Source organism: Aquila chrysaetos, chromosome 21 (genome assembly GCF_900496995.4).
Source record: "Aquila chrysaetos chrysaetos chromosome 21, bAquChr1.4, whole genome shotgun sequence".
Taxonomy (NCBI): domain Eukaryota; kingdom Metazoa; phylum Chordata; class Aves; order Accipitriformes; family Accipitridae; genus Aquila; species Aquila chrysaetos.
In genome coordinates, this window is record NC_044024.1 from 20222866 (window position 1) to 20237018 (window position 14153).

The following is a 14153-nucleotide window of genomic DNA, read 5'->3' on the forward strand; positions in this document are numbered from 1 at the left end:
ATCCTGTAATAACGAGCTGCTTCATTCATCTAGTATTCAAATTCCACTGCTTCATGCAAAACATTCCCTAATAACATTTCTAATAAACATATTTGTTCTTTCCCCACAGCCATTACTCTCTAAGGTCACTCCCCAGCCCTGACTGTTGAAACATCTTCCATGCTTTCCATGATCCGAAATTTCCCTCTCCCTTCTTCCCCATAGTTTGTATAAAATGTATTTGCTAGTCTTGTGTTCTTAGCCTGGCGATCTGACCACACCCTTCAATCTTCTCTGCCACACAATTTGATCTGCTAAACATTACTTTCCACCTCCCATTACTTAGGTGTCCTTAGCCCACAGTGAACCACCTTAAACTTGACCTTTTTGGAGATACTACAGGACCTGCAATTTTGACTAGAGTTGCACAGCTGCACAAAATCCGATTCAGGAACCCTGCACATTATGTAAGAAAAAATGCTCAAAACCTAAGGACAGGAACAAAATGTAACATTTTCCAGTATTTCAAACCCCATAGAGAATCACTGATGACAAATTTAAAAAGCAATTGTTTGTGTCAGACAATATGACAACTATTGAGCAAACAGCTGTTGTTCCAGATGGAATATGTATGACAGCTGGTGGGTCCAGGTGCATCGCTCTGGAATAAATCAACAGAGCATTGGCATGTTGGTTTATTCTCGGCTGTTTTGATGGCACTTCTACCACTTTTTTGGATGCTCTGATCTCAATCTTTAGGAAACCATTTTTTGCACAATGGTGTATTAATGTGTTGAAATTTAAACAATAGGGAGAGGATTTACAGTGATTATTAATAGATAAGAATTTAGGGGGACAGCCTATTATAATTCTGTGAGCACCTTGATTTTTTAAAACATGATTACAGCAGATACTCGCTTTTCCTGTAGTTTGTCTTTTAGATATTCTTAAGATGTTCAGGAGCAGAGAGACCATTTTACCTATAGGTAGCTTACCTATATCTTCACTTTCCCGATTGGGACACCGTGCCAGGTGCAACAATGGCTGAACCTTTATTGAGGGAATTGTCTACTTTCTGAGAACTGAACTAGGATCAGTAATAAATGCCACCTAGGTCCCTGAGTAAGTTGGATGGATTTGACTGGAGGTTTAAATGTGTAAGGTTCTACAGCCTATTACCAGTACACTGAATCATCTTATTATCTGATCTGGTTTAGTGCCTAAAAGGAAAGAATATCTCTCAGAATTCCTGCAAAATAATCCTGAAATATAAATCCAAAGGTCATCTAGGAAATCCCTCATGTTTCTGACTCAGCTGGTTTGGTCATCTTCTTTCTGAAGAGAATCTTCATATCCTTAAACCTCTTCCCAAGAGAACAGCAACCTGGAGAAACAGTATTTTTAAAGATGATAATCCCTTTCCTCACTTTGATATAAACTCTGAAGGAATGCAGGAAAACAATTTATAAAATGTCTTAGGCCTTGTTTTTTTCTGAATATTTACCTTTCTTGTCTGTTTGGTGGTAAAATCATAAAGGTTCTTATAAATCACTCACAGCTTTTGTTGCCCCCATACTTACTACTATGTTTTTTAAATATATTCCTCATTGGCAGATTAGTACAATCCTGGGGGTTAATAGTCAGATTTAGTGTTCTTTGGTGAATCAGTACTTACACTGCAGCAATGCAGAGTTTGTTATTAATAACTGTAGTGGGAATGAGAATTCATCCTACTGAGTATTTGGTAAATGCAGTAAAAATGTTGCGGGAAGATTCACATGCTTTCTGTTATAAGAGATCCATTCCAAAGGTTATAGCTTGTCAATAGAAAAATAGATTGGGCCATTATATAAAAGGTTATACACTGACCTAGCTTTGGGTCTCCATAAATAAACAGAACCTGTAAAAGCGTAGACATAAAAAGGAAATGTGTGTCTGGGCTTGCTCCTAAGCCCTTATTCTCATCTTTGGGACCAAACATTGCTGTTTTAATGGATATGCCTTAAAATGGTTGGACAGAGGGGGGGACTTGCAATCAGATCTTACATTGTACTTTTGGTCTGAGGGCTGAGAATATTCAGGAAAAAGAGGAGTAGATGGTATCCTGCATGCAAGTCTTCACTCGCAAAGACGGCAGACTTACTGTTTTGTCACTGGGGAGCAGAGACGAGTGGCAGCCTTTGTGTGACACTGATATCTGACAGTTCCAGAATCTCCATGGCTATCCCACATCTACACTGACAACTTCAAAGGAAGCACAGAGCAGGGGTTGCCTTCACAGTGCCCTACCAAGGTAAAGAATTTGCATGCAAAGAAACCTGTATGTAAAATATGGGGTTATCTGTTTGGAAAAATGTTCATCTTCTCCCCACTAAGTGTAGAAAGTAAGTTATTAATGCACTTCACTGCCAGAGAGCAAATTGTTAGCGTAGCCAAAGAGAAGTAGGCCACTGGCCATAAGTGTGACAATGATTTTATGGAACCAAGACAATTCACTGGAAGTGCTTCTGCATGTCCTATATCTTACTTCAGTAAATTTGATTGGAGGGTATATTTATAGCATAAAGGAAAACACAAATGAGAATCAGCTCGTTTTGTACAGTTCCTCTTCATTACTGATGACCCTTCCTGTTAAAAGGCTTGTGAATAAGAAACTTATTGTTCAAGCAGCCATGTTTGTTTGTATTTGTTTCACTGACATGTTTAATGTCTCCTTGAGTCATTTGTAGGTACAAAATAGCACACGCTCTGATGCTAAAATTTATCCTTTGGGCTCCAAGTTGGGTCTCCTCTTGTTTCCATCTCATTATGTATGTACAAGGCTAGAAGGAATAGGGAGAGAAAAATTCCTTGTGAAAAACAAACAGAAAAATTCCAAATATTCAGGTCTATTCAAATTGATATACTCCAAGGAAATCTAATGCACAGTTCCAGTTAACAGCTGCTGTAGGACCAACAGGGGGAACTCGCACCTGTTCTGTGAGTTCTCCCAAACTGACAGTAATTATTTTTATTTTTATTTTAGAAAAGTGATAATTAATTTAATAAAAACAATGATATGTTGAAATTGTAACTGGGGGAATAACCTGCACAACATAATGGAGCTATTTTAAGTTGCAATACATTTGGTACCCAAACTGCTTGATATTTTAACCTTGTCTGTATTTGTCTTTAATTTGAAATTGCTCTGATGCCTATTGATTAGTTTCATCTGAAACACAAGCATCTGTTACAAAATATTGATTTTTGCATCACCTTTTAGCCAAGTAGGTTAATTGAATGGTGCTTGGGGAAATTATTTCAGATGCAGTCTCTGTCTAATATTTGTCTTCAAAGAGCTGAGGAATTGTTTGACATTTAGCCAAGATATCTGCTAAAACTGGAGCTTGAGCAATGGGGCTGTGTAACTGAGGTAGTGATTAAAGTCACATTTTGAAGAAACTTTGTTTATTCCCTATTTAGACAAAACAAACAAACCAAAGGCCAGATCTGGCTTCCATTAGAGTTAGTGGGAGTTTTGTAATTTTTTTAACAGTTGACTATTGGACTACTGACATTTTAGGGAACACTCAGCACCATTGTCTGTGCAGTTTAAGTTAGCATAGAGTACTGAACTGTCATGCAAACCCACCTATATTTACAGTGGTGTTTTGTATTGTACATGCATGTGGTACTCAGGTCAAAATAGGTTTTTTTGGTTCCAGGTTTTAGTTCAAATTCAAAACCTAGTCTGGGTTTCAGTCAACACTTAGCAGACGGTATGCTTATTTACCAAGTAACAAGTGTTGGCTCATTAAAATGAGACAACATATTTCTAACACTTCACCTTCTCAAATATCGAAGGGGAAAAGAAGGCACATTTTGTCAATTGAATCCCACTGAATATTCCTAGTAGTTCTACATTTATTTGTAAAACATTCTGGAAGAGACAGTAATGTGATAAAGCTTTTTTTTTAAATAACCCCTTTCCTAAAAAGTACACTGTAAAATGTTGATGACAGACTGTAAAATAATGGATCATTGCTGCAAAATAATAACAGTCTCCCACCATCTGCTGATCTGTATATCTGTCAGGAACAATCAATATTACCGAAGCACTGAAAATATAATCAGAAAAAGAGGTGATAAGCGATTTCTGTTTCTCCTTTCCTTAGTATGTGTTTTTATATCTCTTGTCTAAATGTTCCACTGACAGTGGGTTGCCTTCCAACTATCTTTCTTCAAATATTTGTGAAGCAAAAGGTATATGAGTCACTGTTTTGTGGTGGTAATGCTTATCTTGTGTTCTATGTCCCTTAGTGGATTCTTTCGTTCAGTTGTCATTATTCTGTTGCAGTTAGTTAAGGGGTTCCAGGCATTCATACAGCCCATTTCCCTTTGGGCTTTGGCTTCGCTCTACTCTGCCCATGCAAAGGACCACAGAAATAGACTACTAGATGAGAATGAATCTGTTTCAGTGAAGATTTCTGTTCCTTCTCTAGAGACGAAAGACCTTTGTATAGAATTAATATGTTCTACTGATTTAGTTTGTTGATTTTATTAAGCTATAAATGAAAGATATATAGATGAAGCTTATGGAACATAAGTTAGAAAGCTATTAGGATAAGAGAAGCAGGTTGCAAAGTCCAATACAACATTTTTTCCTGTATGATTTAACAAGTAACTCAATAGATAAAAATAGATGTATTGGCTTTGCCAATGAAAGTTGACTGTTTTACAATCAGTGTGTCATTATGTGATAGAGAAGGATAAAACAGATTCCATTTTATATCCCTGAAACAGTTTAGTTGTTTATACGTGTGGTGAGAACCTAATTAATCTACTTTAGAGTTACCTTTCATCAGTACTCTGCTATCCACATTCTCAAAGTGAAAACAGTGAGCTTGATTCTTTCCTCACATTAAGAAAATTTACCACATTCCAACATAATTGCCTTTACTAAATAATTCCTATTTAGTCTGATGGGAGATTAAAATTATCAGGTCAGTGTGTTCATCACTTAGAAGAGACCACCCTGGAATTCAGTGAGTTTATATATGCTCTCAGTGTGGATTACTTTAGAATGATGGAAAGGGTTTGTTTAGCAGATGTGCCAACAAGCATCATGGTCTACAGTGAGTTAATAAGTGTACTTTTCACTATATTGATGTTATTCCATTAAAAGTATATGGTTTCTCAGGTATAAATTTACATAGAATTAGGCTTCCAGGAAGTCAGATACACTGTCAAAACAGATTTTACACATATATAAGTACTGAAAATACCCACACCTTTCTAACTAGAAGAGCTTCCATTGTACAAACTGGAAGAGTGTTTAAAAAAACACTACAACACTGCAACCATTTCTACTGCCTGCCTGATGTTCACAGTTTTCGCAGCTTGACTGTAAACCTCTGCAGTCAGTTTTATTTTTTCACTTCTTGACTTGCTGGCTGTGCTCCCACAGCTGCTGTAAGCTGACCTTAGTGCTGCTGCTGCCAGAGGGGGCAGTCCTGCCCTAAGTGTATGCTTCCACCACCTTCCTTGTGCCAGTATAGGTCAGTGAAATTAACTGAAAATCAACCCAACAGCAGCATGATTTTCAGCCAGATCAGTTCTTTGATCAGTCTCAGCAAATATCTACACAATTGCAGGCAGAAAGCAAGTGATGGGAATACAGAACTGAGGATAGCACAGGAGAAAAAATGGGACCAGAGGTTTTTGGCAGTGGGTTGCACGTATGTCAAATTCAAGTGGCAGCCACAAGGTACCACTTCACAGCATGGCAGGAGTTGGTATAACAGCGCATTGGTGCTCTTCTCACCTGTCTTCCTTCCCTCCCCTTCTCATCCCAGCCATAAACTCCAGCTACTTACCTTTATTTGCCAACTATTGCTTGCAAGACCACTCTTTGATCCATTTCAGCTTGCCAAGTATATTGAGGGTAAGAAGAGGTGGCATCTTCCACCGTTTTAGTTAATTAAATTAGCTCTGTGAAAGGTGAACTTGATAGTCAGAACAGAGGGAGTAGATAACACAGAGAGCAGGGAAAGTCCCAAAGAAAGGTATGCTGCTTTCTCTGCTGCAGAGCTATTGTGCCAGCTCAACAGATCGTAGAACCACAGTTCAGATGCTCAGACAATGCTAAATATTTTACAGTATTCAGGGAATAAAAGTAAAACATTTTCATACAAATCTGAAGGCATGTACTCCGTTAATAATCATATAGGATTTTTGTAACTCTTCCATTTATAAAAAAAAGCAAGCGACAAAATTCTTCACTTCCAGCTGGAAGTAAATGGTTCTTCACTGGAAAATGATTCCTTAAATGGTCCCAGGTTGGTTTGGCCTGGAGAAACATTACTTAGCATTTGATTGTTGTTAAGTCATCCCACTAACCAGTTAATTGTTGTGGCCTACCTACTGATGCCCAGCATTCAAGTCTGAGCCAAATGTAAATTGAGCTGAGAATATCCTACAAGCTGACCTGAACTAACAGTTTCAGACAGCGTATAAACCATAATTCTAGCCCTGCAGGCCTTTCTCATCTGAGTGAACTTTGCTCAGTAGTTCTATTAAATCTATAATGTGAAATGGTTAGTGCTCCATCTATAGCTGATCCAAAAATTATTCATAAAGATTTATTTTTAATGAAAATTTATTTTAAACTAAATTAGACTATTCTCCAAAGATGTTTCTTTCTTTTTTGAAGGGGAAAGGATATTGGGGAAAAAAATCAGACACCTGAAAATTGGGAGGAAAAAATTGCTTTTGACCAAAAACACATGAAAATTTGTTCACAAACAAAACTACCTTGTTTTTTTGTTTGTGTTTCTGACTTTAAAAATGCTGTGTTCATTGAAAGTATCAATGGAAAAGGAACTCATTTTCCAGCTCCTGTTACTCATAAATATCTGATACTTTGACCTGGACAAAAGGAGGGGACAGCGATGGCCACTAAGTCTCACAGTACCTTTTTTTTTTCAGATTCTGGTGGACCCCTACTGCAGTTTAGAACAGGTTTAGAAGTTGTGTTGTAGCTCAGATTTTTCCTTCTAATTTTCTATAAGTTTGGGAAGCAAAGTGCTACTGCCATTTGAAATTGAAGTCCTCTTGTTCTGTCTCTGAGCCTGATACAAATCTACGGTGAGATCTAGAATTGGGCTCATTTTACTAGTGCTCCAAAACTGGAGATGCTTCCCAGTATTTTATAGACAGAATTTTTCTTCAAAATGCAATCTGGCTATGTAAGCGCAAGTTATGTAAAGGGAAAACTGGATGCAAGAAAGGCATTCTTCTTTCCAGGTTTTAGTGAAAACTGAGCAGTACTAGATGGAGACAGGAAAAAGGACCAGCCAAACTATTGCAGCTACAATTCTTGCAGCCCTGATGAGAAATGATTATGGAGTGTGCTGGTTCAGCTGCACACAAGTTAAAGAAAACCATGATCATGTGCTGCAAGTGATGCTTGTAAAATCCTTCTCAGCTGATGTGTATGATGCAAGGCATTCTATAGGTATTTCATACTTCAGATATCTTGATAATAGCTACTTGCAACATTTGCAAGTCCTGTTTTGTTTATACAGGACACAGCTGGGAGCTGATACTACGCTGCTAAGTGATACAATATACTGCTGAAGCCATCACCAAAATTTCAGTCTAAAATTTTGAGATAGAAGGACAAGGGCAAACAGAACTACCTTACAAGCCTTAAAGGTGAGACTATAGGCTCCCTCCCTCTAGTATACAAATATGCCTGTGTGCACATATACATGCTTCAGCTATCAGCTTGCTACATTTAACTGTCATGGAGTCCACCGTAATACAAATATGTTTACCTAGGTTTTACTTACATATGGCCAGATTTTCATATGGGCCCAAATACTCTTTCATTACCTAATGAAATGGACAGGATTTTAAAGTTTCTTTAACTAGCAGCTGTGGTGACACTTTGAACTGACCCGTTCTGAAAATTTATCCCCACTTGGGAGTGCTTTGACATGGATTAAAATAGGACAGTTATTTGTACTTGATCTCACCATATCCCAGTGGGTCAGTGGAACAGTTATCACTTCAATATATAGCAAGTCCTGTTTTTCTTTAAAAAACAAGAGGGTATTTATCAGGATAAGAGTCATTACATTCCTCCAGTTCTGGTATGACAGGAATTTGAGCTGTAGTGGTGCACAGTCCAGAGTCCCCATGGGATTGTAACAAACACAGGTTCTGCCTGGGTCTATCCAGAGTAATACGCCTTTTATGTTGAGAATGAACTGGCCAAAACAGGCCTTCTTAAGCCCACTGTAGTTTAATAAATCCAAACTCCACCTTTAGCAGTATTTTTGTATCCGGCATATAGGTCAAAGTGTCAATGTGTGGAGCACCTGAGACCTACTCCCAGTTCTCATTAAAAGCAACAGATCAAATCTTTGAGTTCTCATGCAGCCCTTGCTCAGGCAAAACCCTCAAACGCTGAGTCATGATCCAACTTCACAGGCATCGCATTAATGAGAACCTGTCTGGATTTGGCTAGTGTCGGTTGCTTCCTTTGTTTTAGGAGACAGTTCCTTAAACTTCTATACATCTAGGTAACAATACTACACATTTTGGTAACTTTAACAAAAGTTGAGAATACTCAAGTTTCACAAGAACCAATCACTATTCAAGAAGATTCATGGTCTTAGAGAAGAGCATATATGACCTATATGACTGCATGAGAGCCTTTAAAGGTACTGCTTTAGTAGTTTGAAAGCTGAAGTGTTATGTGAATCACTGACCTTGAAGGAATTCTAGTAAACGTCACTATACCTGATAGATCTTTGAACTGTTAATTGGACATTGTTAACAAGGGTGCTGTATGCAGCATGCAGTCAGTGAAGGCTGATAAACCTAATAATAAGAGAGTGAACCTATCAGTTTAATTTTAATCACTGATATAGGCTGTGGATCATTTCTTTGGTCTCTATTCAGTAGAGTAGCTACTGAAATTTGCAAGAACCTTGCCTTCTGCTGCCTCCTGGACTTGCCCTTCAGTGTTGTGTACAACATTGCAGTGAGATTTTGAACGTGCAGCATTCAAGCGTGTTATGATTTCAGTAATGTTACATATATTCTGAATCAATAAATTAAAAAGCATAGTAGTTTGTTGGGTTCTTTTAATAGAGGATATTCTATTTGAAATCTGTCAGTGTTAATTATGGAACCTCAAAGGGGAATAAATTATAAACCCTTGAAAATTACAAATGCATTAATGTAAGTCCAGCAAGATTATTTGCAAAACTAAGGACTATTCATTTTATCAAGGGTAATCAGGACCTATAGACCTCATTTTAGTCTGTTACTGAAGTCATTACAGAAATATCACAGTCTTTTGTGACACAGTACAAGGTTAGTTTGAAAAGTGGCCTAGCAATATGCAGTCTGGCTTCATTTTTGTGTAGATACTAATGCAAGTGTACATAATTGTAATGTGAGGATTCAATGGGAAAGGTGTGAACTCTTTTCATCTTGTTAGAGATTGAATTCTACTTTCATTCAATGTGGTCATTATTTGCCTAGTGTCAAAATAATTCTCAATAAAAATCTATGCATTTTGTCAGTGATTCTGAAATTATCCAGTGCTTTGCTATCAATTTTAATTGATTTTAATTGATCAGCTGATGAAAACAAAAGAAAATCTGGCCTAACCCAGATGGCTGAATGCATTTCTGAAAGCTTAATACATTTTTACTTATCATTAGTTATGATATTTTGAGTAAATTTGACTGAAGTTATAAAGCAGTTCCTTCTAAGAATTACTTCCTATCTCCATATAGATATGGAAATAAGTCATCTTATTTGCCATTTAATTGTGATTATAATTTTAATTCATTGTTCTTAGTATTGGCTATTTGGGAAGATTTCCAGCAACTAATAATTTTAAAGGTTAGCATTATTGATTATAGAATCAAAAATACCCCATATATCTAAGTTCATCTCACAGGTGTAAAAGCTGATCCCAGCTATTTCAACAAAGCTACACTTTTTGCCTCTGATCTGTTCTGCAAGATCTAAACTAATTCAAAATTTCCCTTCCATATGGTAAGTGGGTGTAGCAGAGCTGCATATTCTAGGAACCATCTTCAGAAATAAAGGTATTTTAATGAGTCATCTTGATGTAAGCTGCTTGAACTCTGCATGGGAGTTCAGTGTCATTGCTGCCGAGTCCTTCTGGCATTTCTATCTTATACGTTCCTTCTGGAATAGAAAGGGCTAGGGAGCATGGGTAAGTTGGCTTGAGGTATTAGAGATAAAGGCTGAGAAACTGTTAGGAATATCTGGGCTTTTAAAGAGAAATTATGAGTTGCACTTGGTTGTTACTTGAACTAAATCCAAATGCATATTTAGGGAATATTTGGACAGTATACAGTATGGCTATAATTTGTTCAACACGGAGTGGAAATTCTGTCTGCTCATACTACTCTCAAGACTTAAATACCCAAATTAGAGGCTTGCTCAAGGGAAAGCAACTGAAGAAGGGGTCTTGCAGAAAATCTTTGATATATTTCAGATGGACTCCTTTGTTTCCTCTGTAAATGATACTTTCTAAGTAAAGAAGATGCATTTTAAGAGAATAAGATTTAGGTTAGGGTTCTGGAAGTCTAATTTTGCTAAATCAGCAAAACTGCCAGCAAAATGCTACAAAGATTCCTACTAGCTGGGATAGGTAAAGGACTGAGAAGAGGTAAGCAGAGAGTCTCATTATTCCACTAACGTCATCTGGAATGGTACTTGGAGTTGTACATTTAAATAAACTGTTTCATATAAAAACTACTTAAATGCTTCCAAATATGATAATTCTAGAATCATGGATTAGCAAAATCTGAAATTTTAAGGAAACTACTTAGTGGAAGAAGAATTGTTCACTAGCAAGGCTCTTTACCGCCACAATTCTTGTCTCTTTTGAAGAACCAGTAATTTGTGAAGAATCATTTCTCCTTAAAGAACTATGTTGAGTCTACTCTAATGTGTCGTGTTTATCCAAGAACCTACCAATTTTGTTCTTTAGTATAACTGCTACCAATTCGCATAGGACAGACATCAGATTTACAGGTCCATCTTGGAGCTTTTTTAGAAAGTTGGCCTCAAATTTGCCACCTTCCATTCCTTCTATTCCTTCCATTCCTTGAGGACAGATCCTATTGTAAATTACAGATTACATACCATAGTTAGTATGTCCTTTAGGAACACATAACCTGGCATATAACTTGTCACTATTTGTTTTATGGATTTGTTCTAACACCTTTTGTACTGACATTCCACTTCATGACAGATCCTCCATTTAATTCTCTTTTAAGAAAGGCTTTAATATATGATACTTTGTAAACTCCTTCATGTTGATCAAAGACATAACAAGTTTGTTTAGCTATCTACTCCAGCTTTGTCTTCTTTTGGTACGCACTGACCACTTGTTGGCCTTATAGATTTTCTGGCAAGATTCCTGCTTTCAGTATGTTTGAAAAAGGATTTCATTCATAGTGTTTCTGCCTTAGTAAAATGTTTCTCAGGACTATTTTTGATTTGCCTTACTTCCTTGTTAAATCTTACTAGCCAAACTCTATGGGTTTTTTTCTCCATTTTGAAACAACTTCATTTTTTGGAGGATGTCTCTCTACTTCTAATTCTCTGCCTTGTCCTGTTATTAAGCATTCTGGACTTTTTTTGTCTTTTGTAAAGCATGTCTGCTAAGTGGTATGCATTTGTTCTGAGTATCCCGTATTTCTGATGTCTTTAAGCAGTTTCCACACCACCTGCAAACATTTTACATTTCTTCCTGCTCTTACTTTTTTAATTAAATACTGGGGTGGTGGTTTTCTTTTTTTTTTTTTTTTAAATCTCTGTTTTTCCCAGGAGTTTAGACCTGAATACATTTTGGCCACTGTTGTGAGCCACTGAGTGCCTCTTTCACAGTAATATTTTGAACCAGGTCTTGCATACTGCTTGGTGTTAAGGAAGAGTTTTGCTTGTTGTTTTCCCCAATTAGCTGATCCCAACAAGAAGTTACTATTCTAAAATGATATCAAAAATTTTGTGTCATCTTCAGAAGTAGCCGAGAATGAACTTCACATCCATGTTTTCAATTTGCCTTCCATTTGACATGTTACGTCACTGAATAATGACTGGTGCTAAGGCAAGCAGGCAATAGGCATAGAGAATCATCAAATTATCTACCTTTCTAATTTCCAGTGGAGAGTCTGCACTGAGTCCTGCTGAGAAGCGTTCTTCTGATTAACTGTTGCCAAAGAAACTTTAATAATCCCACTGTGTCAAGCATTTCTGAATAAAAAATATATAATCTGTAGAGAAAAATCCTGACCTGACAGAAAGAAGGCTTGTGATCTAATTAGCTACTTCAGTTTCTACCAGTTCTGAATTTATTCTCTACACATTACTTCTTTTGTTGGAGCAGCCATTAATAAATGAGAGTTGAAGATTTTTTTTCCTCAGATCCCTATTTTAATGCATTTGAAAGATACAAAGAACTTTGCACAATCTGCCAGCAACAAGGCTTGTGCTAAGCCTGTTGCTCTTTCAGGTTTCAGAGATGCATGTGAGTAAATGAAAAGGTAATGCTTTTACAGATACTTACCTCATTTCTATTGTTTTGTCCAGATTGTTCACAGTCTATGTCATAACACAAATGTAATTCCTTTGGTCCACTAGGATTTAGAGTCGTTATTTCCTACAAATTTGATTTATTGAAAAGGAACATGACACTACCTTTTTAGACACATTGTCATCAATATGATGAAAATAAACATGAAATAGATAATGGACATACCAGATGGGAGTGATTCTTTTTTAATTTTACACCGATATATCTCAGAATGGAGTACAGATGTTTATATGATGAAGGTAAAAGATTAGACTTGCAGTTTTCAGTTCTGCAATTGTCTCCCTTTGTGACCTTGAACAAATCATATATAATTTCAGTGCCTTGCTTTTTTATTTGGAAATCGATGATAGCTCTTCTTTATGTAAGAGAGGTTTTATGAAGTACTTTTATTAATTTGAGGCAAATAGATAATATGGTGATGTAGTGACACTTGGGATTTCAAAGGGGAGGATGCTTTGAACTTTTGTATTAAGCAATCTTCATTGAGCAGTTGTTAATTCAGCAGGATACGCTCTTTCATAGCGATACAGCTCCTACATGACAAATTAGTATACAGCTGACACGGCTGGATGTGATCCACTATACTAAAGGGCACAGCCTCAGATGCCCGGACCCAAACTCAATCTTCTCCCCGCAGCCCTGTCACAGATGCACCTTTCCATTCCCGGAGTATTTGTCACCTTCAGTACATGATTTCTTCCCGGTCAGCTCCACATCATCTTTAGTAATTAATTACAGACCTCTTGAGTCTTGTCAGGTCTTTTCCTGTTATTCACTGCATGATGAAGATTTAACCAGCCAGCTTTACAACTCAGCTCGTTCCAGGAAAACAGCGCACGTTTCCTTCGTGCCCTTGCCCGGCTCCCTCCCCGCAGCAGGAGCACAGGCCTGGGTGCCTCCTGCCCTGCCGGCACAGCAGCCAGGGACCTCGGCAAGTCTCTGCCGTGAGTGGCGGCAACCACGGGGAGAAAAGGTGCATGGAGGAAAAGCGCAGAGATCTAAAACGTATGTAAAATCAGGGGCACAGGGCTTATGCACTGACCTCTTTTTACATCCATGGTCTTCCAGACACAGCGTACGGTACCTGTGACCGTGTTCTCTGTGACAGCAAGTTGCACTTGTGCTATCAAGTGAGTAACTAACGTGTGTGATTTTCCACTCCAGTTATTGGCCAGGGTACGTGAGGCATCTTCATCCTTGTTTGCATTCGCAAATTAACGTATAGATCACTTAAATACCATTAACCACTTGTAGCAAAGCACGTAAGGTGTCTTGAACATTTTGACAACTCTGGAAGATGCTGAAGTACCCAAACTCAGCGGGGTTTTATTCATAAGAAATACTGATTAATTATTTCATATAGCAGGAAGGCACTGCAGAGAGGCCGTGCGATGCCCGTGTACTTCTCCGGGGACGAGGTCAGTGCCGCCTCACGACGCTACTATTACTGTTACAAGAAGCAGGAAGACGATCACCGCGTTCGTTAGCGCCGAGTGCCACAGCAGAGCCACGGCCGTCCTGTTGCGCTCCAGGCCGTTCT